General features: G+C 36.3%; 1 non-coding gene across 1 annotated transcript; it reads right to left on the reverse strand.

Annotated features, from left to right (window-relative positions):
• Window positions 1-14994: 14994 nt before the first annotated feature.
• On the reverse strand, window positions 14995-15101 carry LOC118898624. The gene has a single exon (XR_005020768.1). It is a non-coding gene; the product is annotated as a U6 spliceosomal RNA (small nuclear RNA).
• Window positions 15102-16255: the final 1154 nt, after the last annotated feature.

Raw genomic sequence — 16255 nt, forward strand, 5'->3', positions numbered from 1 at the left:
ATATTAAGGTGGAATGAATATTTTTAGATGACAAATTAAACATTAATTCCCAGCCTTCAGTGAGTTCACGGTGTTCCTATACATGGATGATGATGAGAAAAAAGTAATCTGCACAGCCACCCATGCAAAGAAATTTCACTATCTAGTCACATGTTCATTCCTTGGTGAAAAAAAGTATTTGTTTTTATATGCTTACGCTCATGGGTGCTTTCATTTAACCCCTAAAAATAAGGAATCAGAAGAGCTGGGAGTGAGCCAGAGTCAGGGAGATGGACTAGTTACAAGTTCCAAGCAGAGCATTGTCTAATTGAGAAAACTTCCGCTCATGTCTTTAAGACTCTCAAACTCAAGGCCGTCTCAGATCTGTCTAATCATGAGCCCATTAAGTCATCTTGGCTGCCATGAAGATGAAACTGACAGCACAGTTATTTGAGTCAGTTTAAAGAGGCCCAGGGTGGTTGAAGGGAAGGCTTAGGAGGCCTGGGGTGCTGAAAGGACCTCCCAGCTCTAGCTCCCCAAGATCCCAGTAGCACACAGCTGTCAAGAGCACGAAGCTGTATGTAGAGAAACCCTTTGGAGGGAAGCAGGGATTTTGCCGTATGTCAACAATTTCATCAGGCACAATTTGACTTTCCACCTTTCATTGGACCATCAATATGACTTAAACAGTAGACAGTTTGTGAGCTGATCGCATAGCCAACACATGCAATCATTTCTGGGATTCAGGTTCTGTAATTTGATGGTCATAGTAGAAATTATTTGGCATATAAATGTGGTTCTTGGTGAAATCTAGATTTTCTCTGTGAATCTTCACAAAGCCTTTTGTCTAATAGGTGTATCTATTAAGGTACAAGTGAAATAAAGTCTTTTGCCCCTATTTTTGTTAAAAAGAAGCAAGCCTTTGAAGTGGGGTCCATGATAATATATCATTGGGCAAAAGAGTAGTCTTCTAGAAGGTATTATGAGAGTTCTATAAACAATCCAGGAAATGGCCAGATGTTAACACTAATTGATATTATTATAGGGAACACATTTTTTGTTGTTGTTGTTTCAGCAAGGGCATGCTTCCAGGATGAGAATTATTCCCTTTTCAACTACAGAATTTCTTGGCAGTTTCACTCTATTCTTCCTGTTGTGGTGGAAGATATATTACCATCACCAGTATTAAAATGATATCTGTTCCTTTTGTCAGGGGTTGGGGAACAGGGGAGGAGGGGAGGGTGGGCATTTAATCATGTCCCAGGATATATAATAAACACTGGACAGGCAATATTTATTTACACAATCCTGCAACATAGGCATCATCATTCCTATTTTATAGGTGATATAATAGAGGCTCAGAAAGTTTCAATCTTTGTCAGTTAATAGTGGAGCTAGGATTTATTCTGCCAGCCCTTTCTCTTAACCACTTCTCCATGTTGCTTTCTGGTTGTTTCCACCACAGAGAAGCTGGCCAAGGACCTTTAAAACCTCTCTATTTCTCTATCCTCATGTTTAGCACACCATTAATGGTAACAAACAACTCAGTAAAAGTCAAAGACGCATCAGATTACAATTAAGCGGAGAAATAAATTGGTGAAAATCCAGATAAATTAGAATCATAGAATTTTAAGAATGAAAAGTGTCCTTATATATCCTTGATTCCAATTCCCATCTTTTACAGGTATCTCTTCTGAGGTGACAAAGCTTATTAGTAGCAGAACTTGCATCAGAAATCAAGACTTCCAGCTCAGTGTCCAACCTGTTTTTCTCTATCACACAAATAAACTATAGTTATTATTCTTGACCTTACAAATGAAGTCACTATTAGTTCTTTAAAAGAATAAGATACCAAACTTATTTGATATGTCATTTAATCAAAACAGGTTTGATTTCTAAAAATTTTCAAAGAGCACATTTAGTGAAGAACTCTGTATACATTTGTTCTTCACATTGTGACTACATATACAGACAAAAATTAAGAGGTTCTTGCAACTATACCGATACAAATATTGCTAATAATCAGGGCCAAAATATAAGCATCCATTCATAAATGTAAACAGTTCAGAAAGACCAGCTCTGGTGTTTACACAGAACAAAGTTATATTCAGTCACCTGCAAAGAAACATGGAGTGTACAATATGCTCATGCCAATTAGCATCCATTTCTGGGAACCCTTTTCAAAGAAACAGTTTTCTCTATATCCTATGGTAGGAGATCTCCTGAAATACATAAAACCTAGGACTTTTCTCTGAGGCAACTGCTATTTTGTAACATTTTTAGGGGGAGTATTATTGCTACCCATGGTAAAATCTTAGGTGAGAAATCAATATTTTTCCATATCGTTAGAGATTACAGTTGCTTTTAAAGCTGAGGCCTCAAGTTCTGTTTTTAGGCTGATTTGACCAGTACTGACTAGAAACCCAGGTTGAAATCAGAGGTCTTTATTCCACACAGGGCACTCACTACTTGGACTGATTGTGATGAAATGTTTTCATGCAAATTCCTATAAGCACGTATGCCTTTATCTTTGTCCCCATATGCTACATTACACCACCTGTTGTATTTTTTAAAAAGCTTGATGATTTTTAAAACTCTTCTTTAAATTAATACCTATAGATTTTCTGCCAATAATTTCCTGTTCTAACTATGTGATTGCTAATTGAATAAAACATTTATGATTATTCTATAAAATATTTTAAAGAAAACTACAGAAAATACAGATTATAGATAAAGTAAATAATTGTTTTTTGTCCAAGTGGCTCTCCCTGATAATTAGTGATAATAATAATAACCAGGTATTAAATACACACAGAAAAAATACAGAAATATGTGAAGCTTATGAGACAACTCATAGAAGGTACAATACCCTTTACATCAATAAATAGAATGGTAAATATTTAATATAAAATGTATATATTAAAATAAAGAAACAACACATACTGGAGTATATAGGGATCATTTTATTACTAGAAGGTTAAATCTCATTTTAATGATTGGTATTGGTGAGAATAGGTTATTTTAGAGACAAATGATAATGTTTTTCAAACAGCTATATACCTCTATATTGTTATCACTTCCTATACGCATGGCCTCTCTAAAGCTGTTAAAAAAAAAAGACCAAAGCACAAGAATGACAGTTCCAATTTCACGGTACATTTATGTTTAAAAAATACTTGGCACACTGGACATTTAAATAGATAAGGTACAACCACAATATCAATTAGGCTAGCTCTGTGTAATAAAAAAATATTTTCTCTGACTACAATGAATCATAAGCATCTACATGTTTCAAAAATACAAGCTCAGTAGTGCCTAGTCTGTACCATAAGTCACCATTTCTAGACAGAGGCTCTATTTCCTTTGAGATAAAGGAGTAGTAAGCAGTCTACACATCAGATGATGCCTTTGGTTCCTGTAATTTACATTAAAACAACATTAGGTTAAAAGTAGAAGCATGAAGATAATTTTAAAATAAGAAAAATGATCTGGTGGCTAGATTCCATGGTTCAGATAATTAAATGTTTTGCCAGCTTACCTGATAAAACAGAGCCTTATGGATCACAGCATAACAAAGCCCGCATCCAAGATGGTTAGAGTATAATGAGCCTCCTGCAGTTGTTCAGATTTTTGGCCACAGAGGTTTACATATTAACTACAATTTTTTTTTTCTTTGCTTTCTCTGTGGACAAGAAAACAAAGAGACCTTTCCAGAATCCTCTCTGCTTATGCCTCCGCTTCCTGTTCTGAGATTCACTCTGTGGTACCCAACATATATCAGAAAACAGCTTTGAGGAGGAAAAAAAAAAAAAAAAGCCGACAGCACTCAACATGGTACCGCCATCTACTGGCAGACACATAAAATTGAACGAAAGGAAAAACATCCCCATTATTCTTTATCATAAGGTAAAATGTAACCTATCCCCTGCATATGAGTATGTACAAAAATATCCTTTTGCATACTAAATTACTTGAGTATGCACATTTTCTAATATTGTATATTTTTCTAAATTTTATAAGTTTACAAAGTTGATTCAACCATAAATGACTACAATTAAAAACCCTCCAAATTTCTGTTTGAAAATTAGGTTTTTAGATTACCTTACACCTTACATGTAGCGTTTTGTAAAATCTCTCTTGTGGCCTGCTCTAGCCTTCTGAAAACTTTATCTTTGCACAGGATGAATTCTTTTTCTGAGTGAGTAATCTGACTCCTTAAAGAACAGTGTAAAACTGATAGTCATTTTGTATTGCTTTTTGGTAAAACATTTACGAGAAATAATATCTGGGAAAGTATTTTAAACTTAAGTGAGGCCTATGTAATTTAGATTTATGGATTATTTGGTCTGTATATGACACAAGGAACAGGTGAAATTCATCTTACATAAGATAATTCAATCAAAGGTTATATACTATTATATCTATGTAGCTAAAATACTTAAGAAAACATGGCTTATAAGGATATTGAAGCACACAATACATAAGCAAAATGAAAATGATTTTATCAGTTTATTAAAAGAGATTTCTTAACTATAAGTGCTATTCATTTCATTTGACTATTCAATTTACTTTAGAGAAAACAACTATAATTTTATAAGTTTATCATTAATTAATTAAATATGTTCATATTGATGGAGCACCTTAGTATATGTCAGGCACTATATTAGCTTTGAAAAGACAAAGATAAAAACACACAGTGCCTGTCATCAAGGAACTGATGTATAATGAAGAGAGAATATAGCGGATACCGTATTTTTATGCCATGTGCTCAAGGAGTGTTATTTACTTAGCTTTTAAATTCTAGCCCCCATTTTGCCTAATGGCAGAAAAATAAATCCTGTCAATTCCAGGCGGACTGAGTCACTTGAGGCTTTCTCCAGTGATTTCAGGTTTACACTCTTCTCACGGGGACTGATCTCAGTCCAGGAATACATATGGAGAAAAGCAGAGTTTGATCTCCAGCCTCCCACTTTTCTATGTGGGCATCCAGTGAGGTGTGGAATCCTGTCTGATCCCTGGGCATCTTCATCCCTCCACGCAGACATCTACCAATGTGCCTTCATTCCTGTTTGGCCCCAGAAACACCATCAATTCAGTTTTGCATGGCAACATCCCCTCTTCATGACCATTAGTTACCTCAGGTTTTGTCAGCTCTTTCTCTCAGGTAACTTTTGTTCCTGTGCTTAGGGGAAGAGGGAAAACAAGCAAGTAGCGACTTTCCAGAGTCACTCTGGGCTGTAATTGGCTGACATAAGTCCCATGTCCCAGGCACCCCACACGGCCATCTCTGTTCTACTGTTTCCATCCCATGGAGCGTAATGTGTTCTGTGGGCTTCAGACAAATGAGGCACAATCCCTGCTACATTAGAATATTTCAACTTCTTATCTTTCTGCGTTTTTAGCTACTACTGAGCAGGCAAGCTATGTAGGGGCTCCTTATTAGAGACCCCATTTGGGTTGGGTTCCCTTGCTTCTTCACAAGCTTCCGTTCCAGTGCCCAAAGAGTTTAGCTTGGCTCTCTTCCTTTTGTGCCAGTAGTAAACTGGATCCACAAGTTTTCCTCTGAAATCTTTCCTGTCTTATACATAATGTGTTAGTTTGCTTGGACTGCTGTAAGTATCACATTGGGTAGCTCAGACCAACAGAAATTTATTGTCTCACAGTTCTGGAGGTTAGAACTCCTAAACTGAGGTGTCAGCAGGGTCATGCTCCTTCTGAAAACTGTAGGGATCCTCCCTTGTGTCTTTCAAGCTTCTGGTAGCCCAGACATTCCTTGTGACAGTATAACTCCAATCTCTGTCTCAGGTCTTTCCATAGTGTTCTCCCTGCATCTCTTCACATTGTCTTCCCTCTGTGCACACCTGTCTCTGTGTCCAAATTTCTCCTTTTTATAATGACACAAGTCATTTTGGATTAGGGTTGGCCCTAATGACTTCATTTTAACTTGCTCACCTATATAAAGACCTTATTTCCAAATAAGGGCATATTTTGAGTCACTGGAGAGTAGGATTTCAACATATTTCTTTTCTGAATGTGTGTGGAAACAATTGAACTCATAACACTTAGATTAAGACCTTTTATTTTTTTTTATTTATTTTTTTTAACATCTTTATTGGAGTATAATTGCTTTACAATGGTGTGTTAGTTTCTGCTCTATAACAAACTGAATCAGTTATACATATACATATATCCCCATATCTCTTCCCTCTTGCGTCTCCCTCCCTCCCACCCTCCCTATCCCACCCCTCTAGGTGGTCACGAAGCACCGAGCTGATCTCCCTGTGCTATGCGGCTGCTTCCCGCTAGCTAGCTATTTTACATTTGGTAGTGTATATATGTCCGTGCCACTCTCTCACTTTGTCCCAGCTTACCCTTCCCCCTCCCCGTATCCTCAGTCCATTCTCTAGTAGGTCGGCCTCTTTATTCACGTCTTGCCCCTTGGTTCTTCATGACCATTTTTTGTTTGTTTTTTAGATTCCATATATATGTGTTAGCATACGGTATTTGTTTTTCTCTTTCTGACCTACTTCACTCTGTATGACAGACTCTAGGTCTATCCACCTCACTACAAATAACTCAATTTCATTTCTTTTTATGGCTGAGTAATATTGCATTGTATATATGTGCCACATCTCCTTTATCCATTCATCTGTCGATGGACACTTAGGTTGCTTCCATGTCCTGGCTATTGTAAATAGTGCTGCAGTGAACATTGTGGTACATGACTCTTTTTGAATTATGGTTCTCTCAGGGTATATGCCCAGTAGTGGGATTGCTGGGTCATATGGTAGTTCTAGTTTTAGTTTTTTAAGGAACCCCCATACTGTTCTCCATGGTGGCTGTATCAATTTACATTCCCACCAACAGTGCAACAGGGTTCGCCTTTCTCCACCCTCTCTCCAGCATTTGTTGTTTGTAGATTTTTTGATGATGGCCATTCTGACCGGTGTGAGATGATATCTCATTGTAGTTTGGATTTGCAATTCTCTAATGATTAATGATGTTGAGCATTCTTTCATGTGTTTGTTGGCAATCTGTATATCTTCATTGGAGAAATGTCTATTTAGGTTTTCTGCCCATTTTTGGATTGGGTTTTTTGTTTTTTTGATATTGAGCTGCATGAGCTGCTTGTAAATTTTGGAGATTAATCCTTTGTCAGTTGCTTCATTTGCAAATATTTTCTCCCATTCTGAGGGTTGTCTTTTTGTCTTGTTTATGGTTTCCTTTGCTCTGCAAAAGCTTTTAAGTTTCATTATGTCCCATTTGTTTATTTTTGTTTTATTTCCATTTCTCTAGGAGGTGGGTCAAAAAGGATCTTGCTGTGATTTATGTCATAGAGTGTTCTTCCTATGTTTTCCTCTCAGAGTTTTATAGTGTCTGGTCTTACATTTAGGTCTTTAATTCATTTTGAGTTTATTTTTGTGCATGGTGTTAGGGAGTATTCTAATTTCATTCTTTTACATGTAGCTGTCCAGTTTTCCCAGCACCACTTATTGAAGAGGCTGTCTTTTCTCCAGTGTATATCCTTGCCTCCTTTATCAAAGATAAGGTGACCATATGTGCGTGGGTTTATCTCTGGGCTTTCTTGTCTGTTCCATTGATCTATATTTCTGTTTTTGTACCGGTACCATACTGTCTTGATTACTGTAGCTTTGTAGTATAGTTTGAAGTCAGGGAGCCTGATTCCTCCAGCTCCGTTTTCCTTCCTCAAGATTGCTTTGGCTATTTGGGGTCTTTTTTGTTGCCATACAAATTGTGCAATTTTTTGTTCTAGTTCTGTGAAAAATGCCAGTGGTAGTTTGATAGGGATTGCATTGAATCTGTAGATTGCTTTGGGTAGTATAGTCATTTTCACAATGTTGATTCTTCCAATCCAAGAACATGGTATATCTCTCCATCTGTTTGTATCATCTTTAATTTCCTTCATCAGTGTCTTATAGTTTTCTGCATGCAGGTCTTTTGTCTCCTTAGGTAGGTTTATTCCTAGGTATTTTATTCTTTTTGTTGCATGGTGAAGGGGAGTGTTTCCTTAATTTCTCTTTCAGGTTTTTCATCATTAGTGTATAGGAATGCAAGAGATTTCTGTGCATTCATTTTGTATCCTGCTACTCTACCACATTCATTGATTAGCTTTAGTAGTTTTCTGGTAGCATCTTTAGGATTCTCTATGTATAGTATCATGTCATCTGCAAACAGTGACAGCTTTACTTCTTCTTTTCCGATTGGGATTCCTTTTATTTCTTTTTCTTCTCTGATTGCTGTGGCTAAAACTTCCAAAACTATGTTGCATAATGGTGAGAGTGGGCAACCTTGTCTTGTTCCTGATCTTAGTGGAAATGGTTTCAGCTTTTCACCATTGAGGCCAATGTTGGCTGTGGGTTTGTGATATATGGCCTTTATTATGTTGAGGTAAGTTCCCTCTATGCCTACTTTCTGGAGGGTTTTTATCATAAATGGGTGTTGAATTTTGTCGAAAGCTTTCTCTGTATCTATTGAGGTGATCATATGGTTTTTCGCCTTCAGTTTGTTAACATGGTGTATCACCTTGATTGATTTGTGTATATTGAAGAATCCTTGCATTCCTGGAATAAACCCCACTTGATCATGGTGTATGATCCTTTTAATGTGCTGTTGGATTCTGTTTGCTAGTAGTTTGTTGAGGATTTTTGCATCTATGTTCATCAGTGATATTGGCCTGTAGTTTTCTTTCTTTGTGACATCTTTGTCTGGTTTTGGTATCAGGGTGATGGTGGCCTCGTAGAATGAGTTTGGGAGTGTTCCTCCCTCTCCTATATTTTGGAAGAGTTTGAGAAGGATAGGTGTGAGCTCTTCTCTAAATGTTTGATAGAATTCGCCTGTGAAGCCATCTGGTCCTGGGCTTTTGTTGGAAGATTTTTAATCACAGTTTCAATTTCAGTGCTTGTGATTGGTCTGTTCATATTTTCTATTTCTTCCTGGTTCAGTCTCAGAAGGTTGTGCATTTCTCAGAACTTTTCCATTTCTTCCAGGTCCATTTTATTGGCATATAGTTGCTTGTAGTAATCTCTCATGATCCATTGTATTTCTGCAGTGTCAGTTGTTACTTCTCCTTTTTCATTTCTAATTCTATTGATTTGAGTCTTCTCCCTTTTTTTCTTGATGTGTCTGGCTAATGGTTTATCAATTTTGTTTATCTTCTCAAAGAACCAGCTTTTAGTTTTATTGATCTTTGCTATTGTTTCCTTCATTTCTTTTTCATTTATTTCTGATCTGATCTTTATGATTTCTTTCCTTCTGCTAACTTTGGGGTTTTTTTGTTCTTCTTTCTGTAATTGCTTTAGGTGTAAGGTTAGGTTGTTTATTTGAGATGTTTCTTCTTAAGGTAGGATTGTATTGCTATAAACTTCCCTCTTAGAAGAGCTTTTGCTGCATCCCATAGGTTTTGGGTCATCGTGTTTTCATTGTCATTTGTTTCTAGGTCTTTTTTGATTTCCTCTTTGATTTCTTCAGTGATCTCTTCGTTATTAAATAGTGTATTGTTTAGCCTCCATGTGTTTGTATTTTTTACAGATTTTTTCCTGTAATTGATATCTAGTCTCATAGCGTTGTGGTAGGAAAAGATACTTGATACGATTTCAAATTTCTGAAATTTACCAAGGCTTGATTTGTGACCCAAGATATGATCTATCCTGGAGAATGTTCCGTGAGCACTTGAGGAGAAAGTGTATTCTATTGTTTTTGTTTTTGTTTTTGTTTGTTTTTTTAATTTTAAAGTCTAAGGGATCAGCCTTTTTTTTTTTTTTTTAATTTTATTTATTTATTTATTTATTTTTGGCTGTATTGGGTCTTCGTTTCTGTGCGAGGGCTTTCTCTAGTTGTGGCAAGCGGGGGCCACTCTTCATCGCGGTGCGCGGGCCTCTCACTATCGTGGCCTCTCTTGTTGCGGAGCACAGGCTCCAGACGCGCAGGCTCAGTAGTTGTGGCTCATGGGCCTAGTTGCTCCGTGGCATGTGGGATCTTCCCAGACCAGGGCTTGAACCCGTGTCCCCTGCATTGGCAGGCAGATTCTCAACCACTGCACCACCAGGGAAGCCCTATTCTATTGTTTTTGTATGGAATGTCCTATAAATATCAATTAAGTCCATCTTGTTTTGTTTTTTTTTTTTTTAAAAGCACAAACTTGGTTTTTTTTTTTTTAAAGTATTTGTTTATTTATTTATTTATGGCTGTGTTGGGTCTTCATTTCTGTGCGAGGGCTTTCTCTAGTTGTGGCAAGCAGGGGCCACTCTTCATCACGGTGCACGGGCCTCTCAATATCACGACCTCTCTTGTTGCGGAGTACAGGCTCCAGACGCGCAGACTGAGTAATTGTGGCTCACGGGCCCAGCTGCTCCGCGGCACGTGGGATTTTCCCAGACCAGGGCTCGAACCCGTGTCCCCTGCATTGGCATGCAGATTCTCAACCACTGTGCCACCAGGGAAGCCCAAGTCCATCTTGTTTAATGTATCATTTAAAGCTTGTGTTTCCTTATTTATTTTCATTTTGGATGATCTGTCCATTGTTGAAAGTGGGGTGTTAAAGTCCCCTACTATGATTGTGTTACTGTCGATTTCCCCTTTTATGGCTGTTAGTAGTTGCCTTAGGTACTGAGGTGCTCCTTTGTTGGGTGTATAAATATTTACAATTGTTATATCTTCTTCTTGGATTGATCCCTTGATCCTTATGTAGTGTCCTTCTTTGTCTCTTGTAATAGTCTTTGTTTTAAAGTCTATTTTGTCTGATATGAGAATTGCTACTCCAGCTTTCTTTTGAGTTCCATTTGCATGGAATATCTTTTTCCATCCCTTCACTTTCAGTCTGTATGTGTCCCTAGGTCTGAAGTGGGTCTCTTGTAGACAGCATAAACACGGGCGATTAAGACCTTTTAAATTTGAAACACAAGAATCTGATGATTCTTTTTTCTGTTTCCTGTGACAATTCCACTTAGGGAATAATAGCCTTGATATCTGGCCAGAATTTTGGGGGAGGGCTGCAGGAAGAGCCTCTGGTAATAGTGAAGAAATTTAATAACAACAGTAAAAAAAATATTTATTTAGTACTATGTGCCAGATGTTGTTTTATGCATTTTGCATATATTCATTTAACCCTCACCCATAGAGGGTATTATTACTTGTATCTTACAGGTGAAACAATGAAATATCGAAGGAAGTAAAAGTACGTCAGTTAGTACTTCACATATCTTAACCACACAGGCAATTATAATCTAGTAAGATAACTGCTGTGATACAAATATGCACCAAGTGCTCGAGGAGCATAAAGGAAATGAACTTCTACTAATTTAGACCACTGCTACTCACAAATTCAGTGAAAATTCAAGACGATTTACCGTTTTGCTGTGTATAAGTTTTCTGTCATAAGATATTTCTATTTTCTAGGAACTTTTACCTTTTTCTCTTGTCCCAGCCAAATTATCCCTTCACTAAATGCTCATTAACTCTGCCAGTCCTTAGTGCTCCATACTAATTTCTCCACTAGTAATGATACTTAGAAGTATATTCATTCTGATGCCCACTTTTGGGTATCCATATGCTCAAGAGAGTTCCTGGTAGTGTTTTCTGGGGAACTGATTTTTTTAGGTGATTCTAGGCTGTGTGTGTGTGTGTGTGTGTGCCTTAAAGTATAAACTATTCTTAGGACAGTGAGGGAAAATTATCATGGAATGAAATTGGGGGAAGAAAAAGAAAAGCAATTAAGTTCTATAACAAATAAACAAATGGAATTATAACAAATTTAACAGAATTATGTAATTATAATAAGTATGAATTATACTAAATTTAACAGATAGAATTCATACGTTATCATGGAAATATTTGTCTTATCTGATTCACATAGCCATTGCTAATATTTTTAATTGCTCCACTAGATCTGTCAATGAGTAACAATTATTATTCCAAATATCCAAACCTGATTTAGCAATTCTCTTTTAAAGTTTCCTAGATATCTCCCTCTCATTACCTTCCTCCCCTACCTTACTATTTGGAATGGTGGTTCCCTGGGCCTAGACCAAACATAAAAACTAGTAAATTTGAAAAGTCAAGACAATGCATGGAGCTAAGATAAATATGTTAATACTATATTTAATATCCTAGATGCATCTATGAAGTGAGAGTAGGATACCTTGGGGGAATAATAAAATATATAAAGAGCTCTCATAAATTATATATATCATAGATAAAGCAGGGGAAAATCATTCGACAGTTTGGAAGAAAATAAAGACATCTTTTAGAAAGTTGAACAAAACACAAAGATATAAAAATGTGATAGAAAAAAAAAAGTTAGAGTATCAGTCCCTAAAGTAAAATACCATGTAGATATAGTACAAGACAAATTTCCAGAAATGAAAAGGCTCACCAAATGTTCACTTGAACACATTGAGATGCATTATAAAATTTCAAAACATCAAAGATAAAAAGAACAAACAAGAATCAGATCACCATCAGACTTATTAACAATAACTGTTGGTAAGAAGCAAGGAAGAGAGGCCATCAAAACATGTAGGGATATAGTTTTATTCCCAGCCAAGCTGAAAAATCAAATAAATCTTGTATGAGAAGCAAAAAAAAGGTATTTCTGATTATGTAAACTCTGAAATTTTAACCCCTCTATATCCTTTTTTAATAAGTTATTTAAACTTACACTCCAGCCAAGAAAGGAAAAAAAAGAGGGAGGGAAGAGAGGAAGGAAGGAAGGAAGGAAGGAAGGAAGGAAGGAAGGTAGGTCAAGGAAGAGGAAGACATGACATCCAGAAAACATCCATGAATCTGCCTAGTTGGGTAAGAATATCCTATCCCAGGATAACATTTTTGTGGAGGCTGAAAATGCTATTAGTCCACGTTGTAAGATGGAAACAAAGGAACATCCACAAAAGAAACCTAATTTAAGTATCCAACATAAATGGGATGATTAATTCCTTTTTGTTAGCTTGTTGATGTGATGGATTGCATTAACCGTTTTTTTTTAATGCTTTTTTATTGTGGTAAAAGTCACATAATATAAAACATACTATTTTAACCATATTTAACCATACAGTTCAGTGGCACTAAGTGCATTCGCATTGTTGTGCAACTCTCACCATCATCCATCTCCCGAATTTTTCACTTTCCTAAACTGAAACTCTGTCCCCTTTAAACATTAAATCTCCATTCGCCCTCCCCCCCACCCCCCACCCCCCGACCCCTGGCATCTACTGATGTACTTTGTGACTCCATGAATTTGACTATTCTGGGTACCCCATATAAGTGAAATCAAACAGTATTTGTCTGCACCTAATATATATTGGAATACATTTTGCATTAATTGATTTTTGAATGTTGAACCAATCTGGACCACATTTTAATGACTGGTTTGAACAAAGTGAGGAAAAAAAAGGATAATTACTGTGGCAATATACCTCATAGCAAAGAGAAAATAAATGAATATCCACGAAGAAACCTTTACCTTTTGTTTCTAAAGAAATTCTTTTATGTGGGCAGGGTTTATCATTTTAAATACAAAAAAGAAAAAGGAAAAGTGACAAGAAGGGTGATATCATTTTCTATAATTCTAAGCTTCATTGTGGCTTTTGGGCTTTCCTTCTGCAGATGGAATGACAGATGACCTTCAGGTCTTCAGGAAGTGGATCTTGAGGTTTAGGTGAAATAGATACTAGCTACAAATATAGGGCTTCTGGAACCTCAATGGTATCTGACCATGCTTTGTAAACATATTATCTGTGCATATTAACTGTGCATAAATCACAAAAATTCAGAGTAGAATAGAGCTGTAACCTCCAGTTAGGACCTTTGAGTTGGTCTCTATTCCTTCAGCCTCTAGTTCCTCGAGATCTTTGGAAACATTGTGGGTGGAACTATAACTTTACTTGGCTCTAATTTGATATCATAAGCATCATAGCCAAATAATGCTTTTTCATAATATCTATAAACTTCATGAAAAAATTCACAGACACAAGCCTCATTTTCCTGTTTCCTAGACCATTATTTTCAAAACAGTGTTTAGAGGAACACTCTTGTCCTGCTGGTACTACTCTATACCCACCAGAATGGCTAAAATTTTAAGAGGCTGCTAATACTAGTGTATTATAGCAGTATATGATCCACAGTATATGAGTGTAAACTCTCATATACTGCTGATCAGAATGTAAATTATTGTAGATTTTTGGCTTGTGTTTCCCATGAGGTTTTGAGATAGCAGTCTATATATGTACAAGATTGTTTTAAGTTCCTGGTCTCTTAATTTCTAATGCATTTCCAATATCCTACATTTGTACTCTCCTCATGAGTTCTGGTTTTGATATCATATTTATGTGTGGATGATTTCCTACCTTTACTTTATGTTTGCCTTTACTGATGAGCTTTCCCATTCATAATTTTCGTGATTCTAGTTGTGGCCTTTCTTTTCCACCTAGAGAAATTCCTTTAGGATTTGTTGTAAAGCTGGTTTGGTGGTGCTGAAGTCTGTTAGCTTTTTCTTGTCTGTAAAGCTTTTGGTTTTCTCCTTCAAATCTGAATGCGAGCCTTGCTGGGTAGAGTATTCTCGGTTGTAGGTTTTTCCCTTTCATCACTTGAAATATATCATGCCACTCCCTTCTGGCCTGCAGAGTTTCTGCTGAAAAATCAGCTGATAACCTTATGGGCTATCATAACCTTGTATGTTATTTGTTGCTTTTCCCTTGCTGCTTTTATTTATTTTTTATTTTTTTTAACATCTTTATTGGAGTATAATTGCTTTACAATGGTGTGTTAGTTTCTGCTTTATAACAAAGTGAATCAGTTATACATATACATATGTCCCCATATCTCTTCCCTCTTGCTCCCTTGCTGCTTTTAATATGTTTTCTTTGTCTTTAATTTTTGTCATTTTGATTAATATGTGTATTGGTATGTTCCTCCTTGGGTTTGTCTTGTATGGGACTCTATGCTTCCTGGACTTGAGTGTTTCTTTTCTCAGGTTAAGGAAGTTTTTGGCTATAATCTTGTAAAAATACGGAACACTTCACAAATTTGCATGTCATCCTTGCACAGGGGCTATGCTAATCTTCTCTGTATTGTTCCATTTTTAGTATATGTGCTGCCGAAGCAAGCACCAAAATGTAAATTAGTATAACCACTTTGAAAACCTATTTGGCATCATCAGCTAAAGCTGAGCATAAGCATACCCTGCACACTAATGAGTTCTGCTCTTAGGTACATACTTGATAGACATGTGTGCAGGTATACAAGAATGTCTGTAGCAACATGAGTGAAAACAGTTCCAACAAGAAAGAATCCAAAGAGCCATCAATAGGAGAATGGATAAAAGAATTACGGTATGTTCTTGATCTATAATACTGTACAGAGATGAAAATGAAAGAACCACAGCAACTCTCTGAAACCTAATGAATTTCACAAATATAACATTGAGCAGAAAGACGGTAGACACACATAAACAAAACATTTTGATTCTTATTATTACATTTAAAAACAGGTAAAATGAACACTAATATTAGAAGTAAGAATAGTGAATCCTCTTGAGATAACGTAATCTTTGGCAAGGATTAGTTGAGACTGGGGCCATTCTGGAGGCTGGTAGATCCTGTTTTTTGACCTTGGTGGCAGTAACACAAGAATTCACTTCATAATAATTCATTGAGCCAGACATTTATGTGTGATATACTGAAATTAAAAAAAAAAGATACATCAAGTGTTTGACAGCTGTCATGTCTCAGGGGAAGAAGGGAATGAAGGGTAAATGTATGAATATTTCAGGATTTGCTCTGTATATTTCTGTTCTATTTGAACCTTGTACAGTTATATATGTGTGCATTAGTAGTGCAATTTAAAAATACATTTAAAATATTAAAAATACACTAAATGTGTACCTTCATACTGTTTATATTTATTTATTCCTCAGTTGTTCCCTTTTAAAGTTGAGTTTAGAATAGATCTTTCTGCTATTCAAAGAGATCCTGGAATATGTCTTTTTCCAAAAGGCCTTATTCATGCTGATACTCAGCTTCCATGCTTCTGTCTTTAGTCACCCTAATAGTAAAGTTACCTACAACTGTGCTTGCATTTATTTTTATTAATTATTATTATTTTATCAAAACGTAAATTAATTTACATTTTGTTTTCTGTCCCTTTACACCTCTGTAGTCCATTTTAGATCAGAATCTCCTGCTGATAGATACTGACACAAACTCACTTTTGCCCAGTGCTTGATATATAAGGTGTTGTAAATTATACAAAGGAATAATTTCTT

Source organism: Balaenoptera musculus, chromosome 7 (assembly GCF_009873245.2).
Source record: "Balaenoptera musculus isolate JJ_BM4_2016_0621 chromosome 7, mBalMus1.pri.v3, whole genome shotgun sequence".
NCBI classification, from domain to species: domain Eukaryota; kingdom Metazoa; phylum Chordata; class Mammalia; order Artiodactyla; family Balaenopteridae; genus Balaenoptera; species Balaenoptera musculus.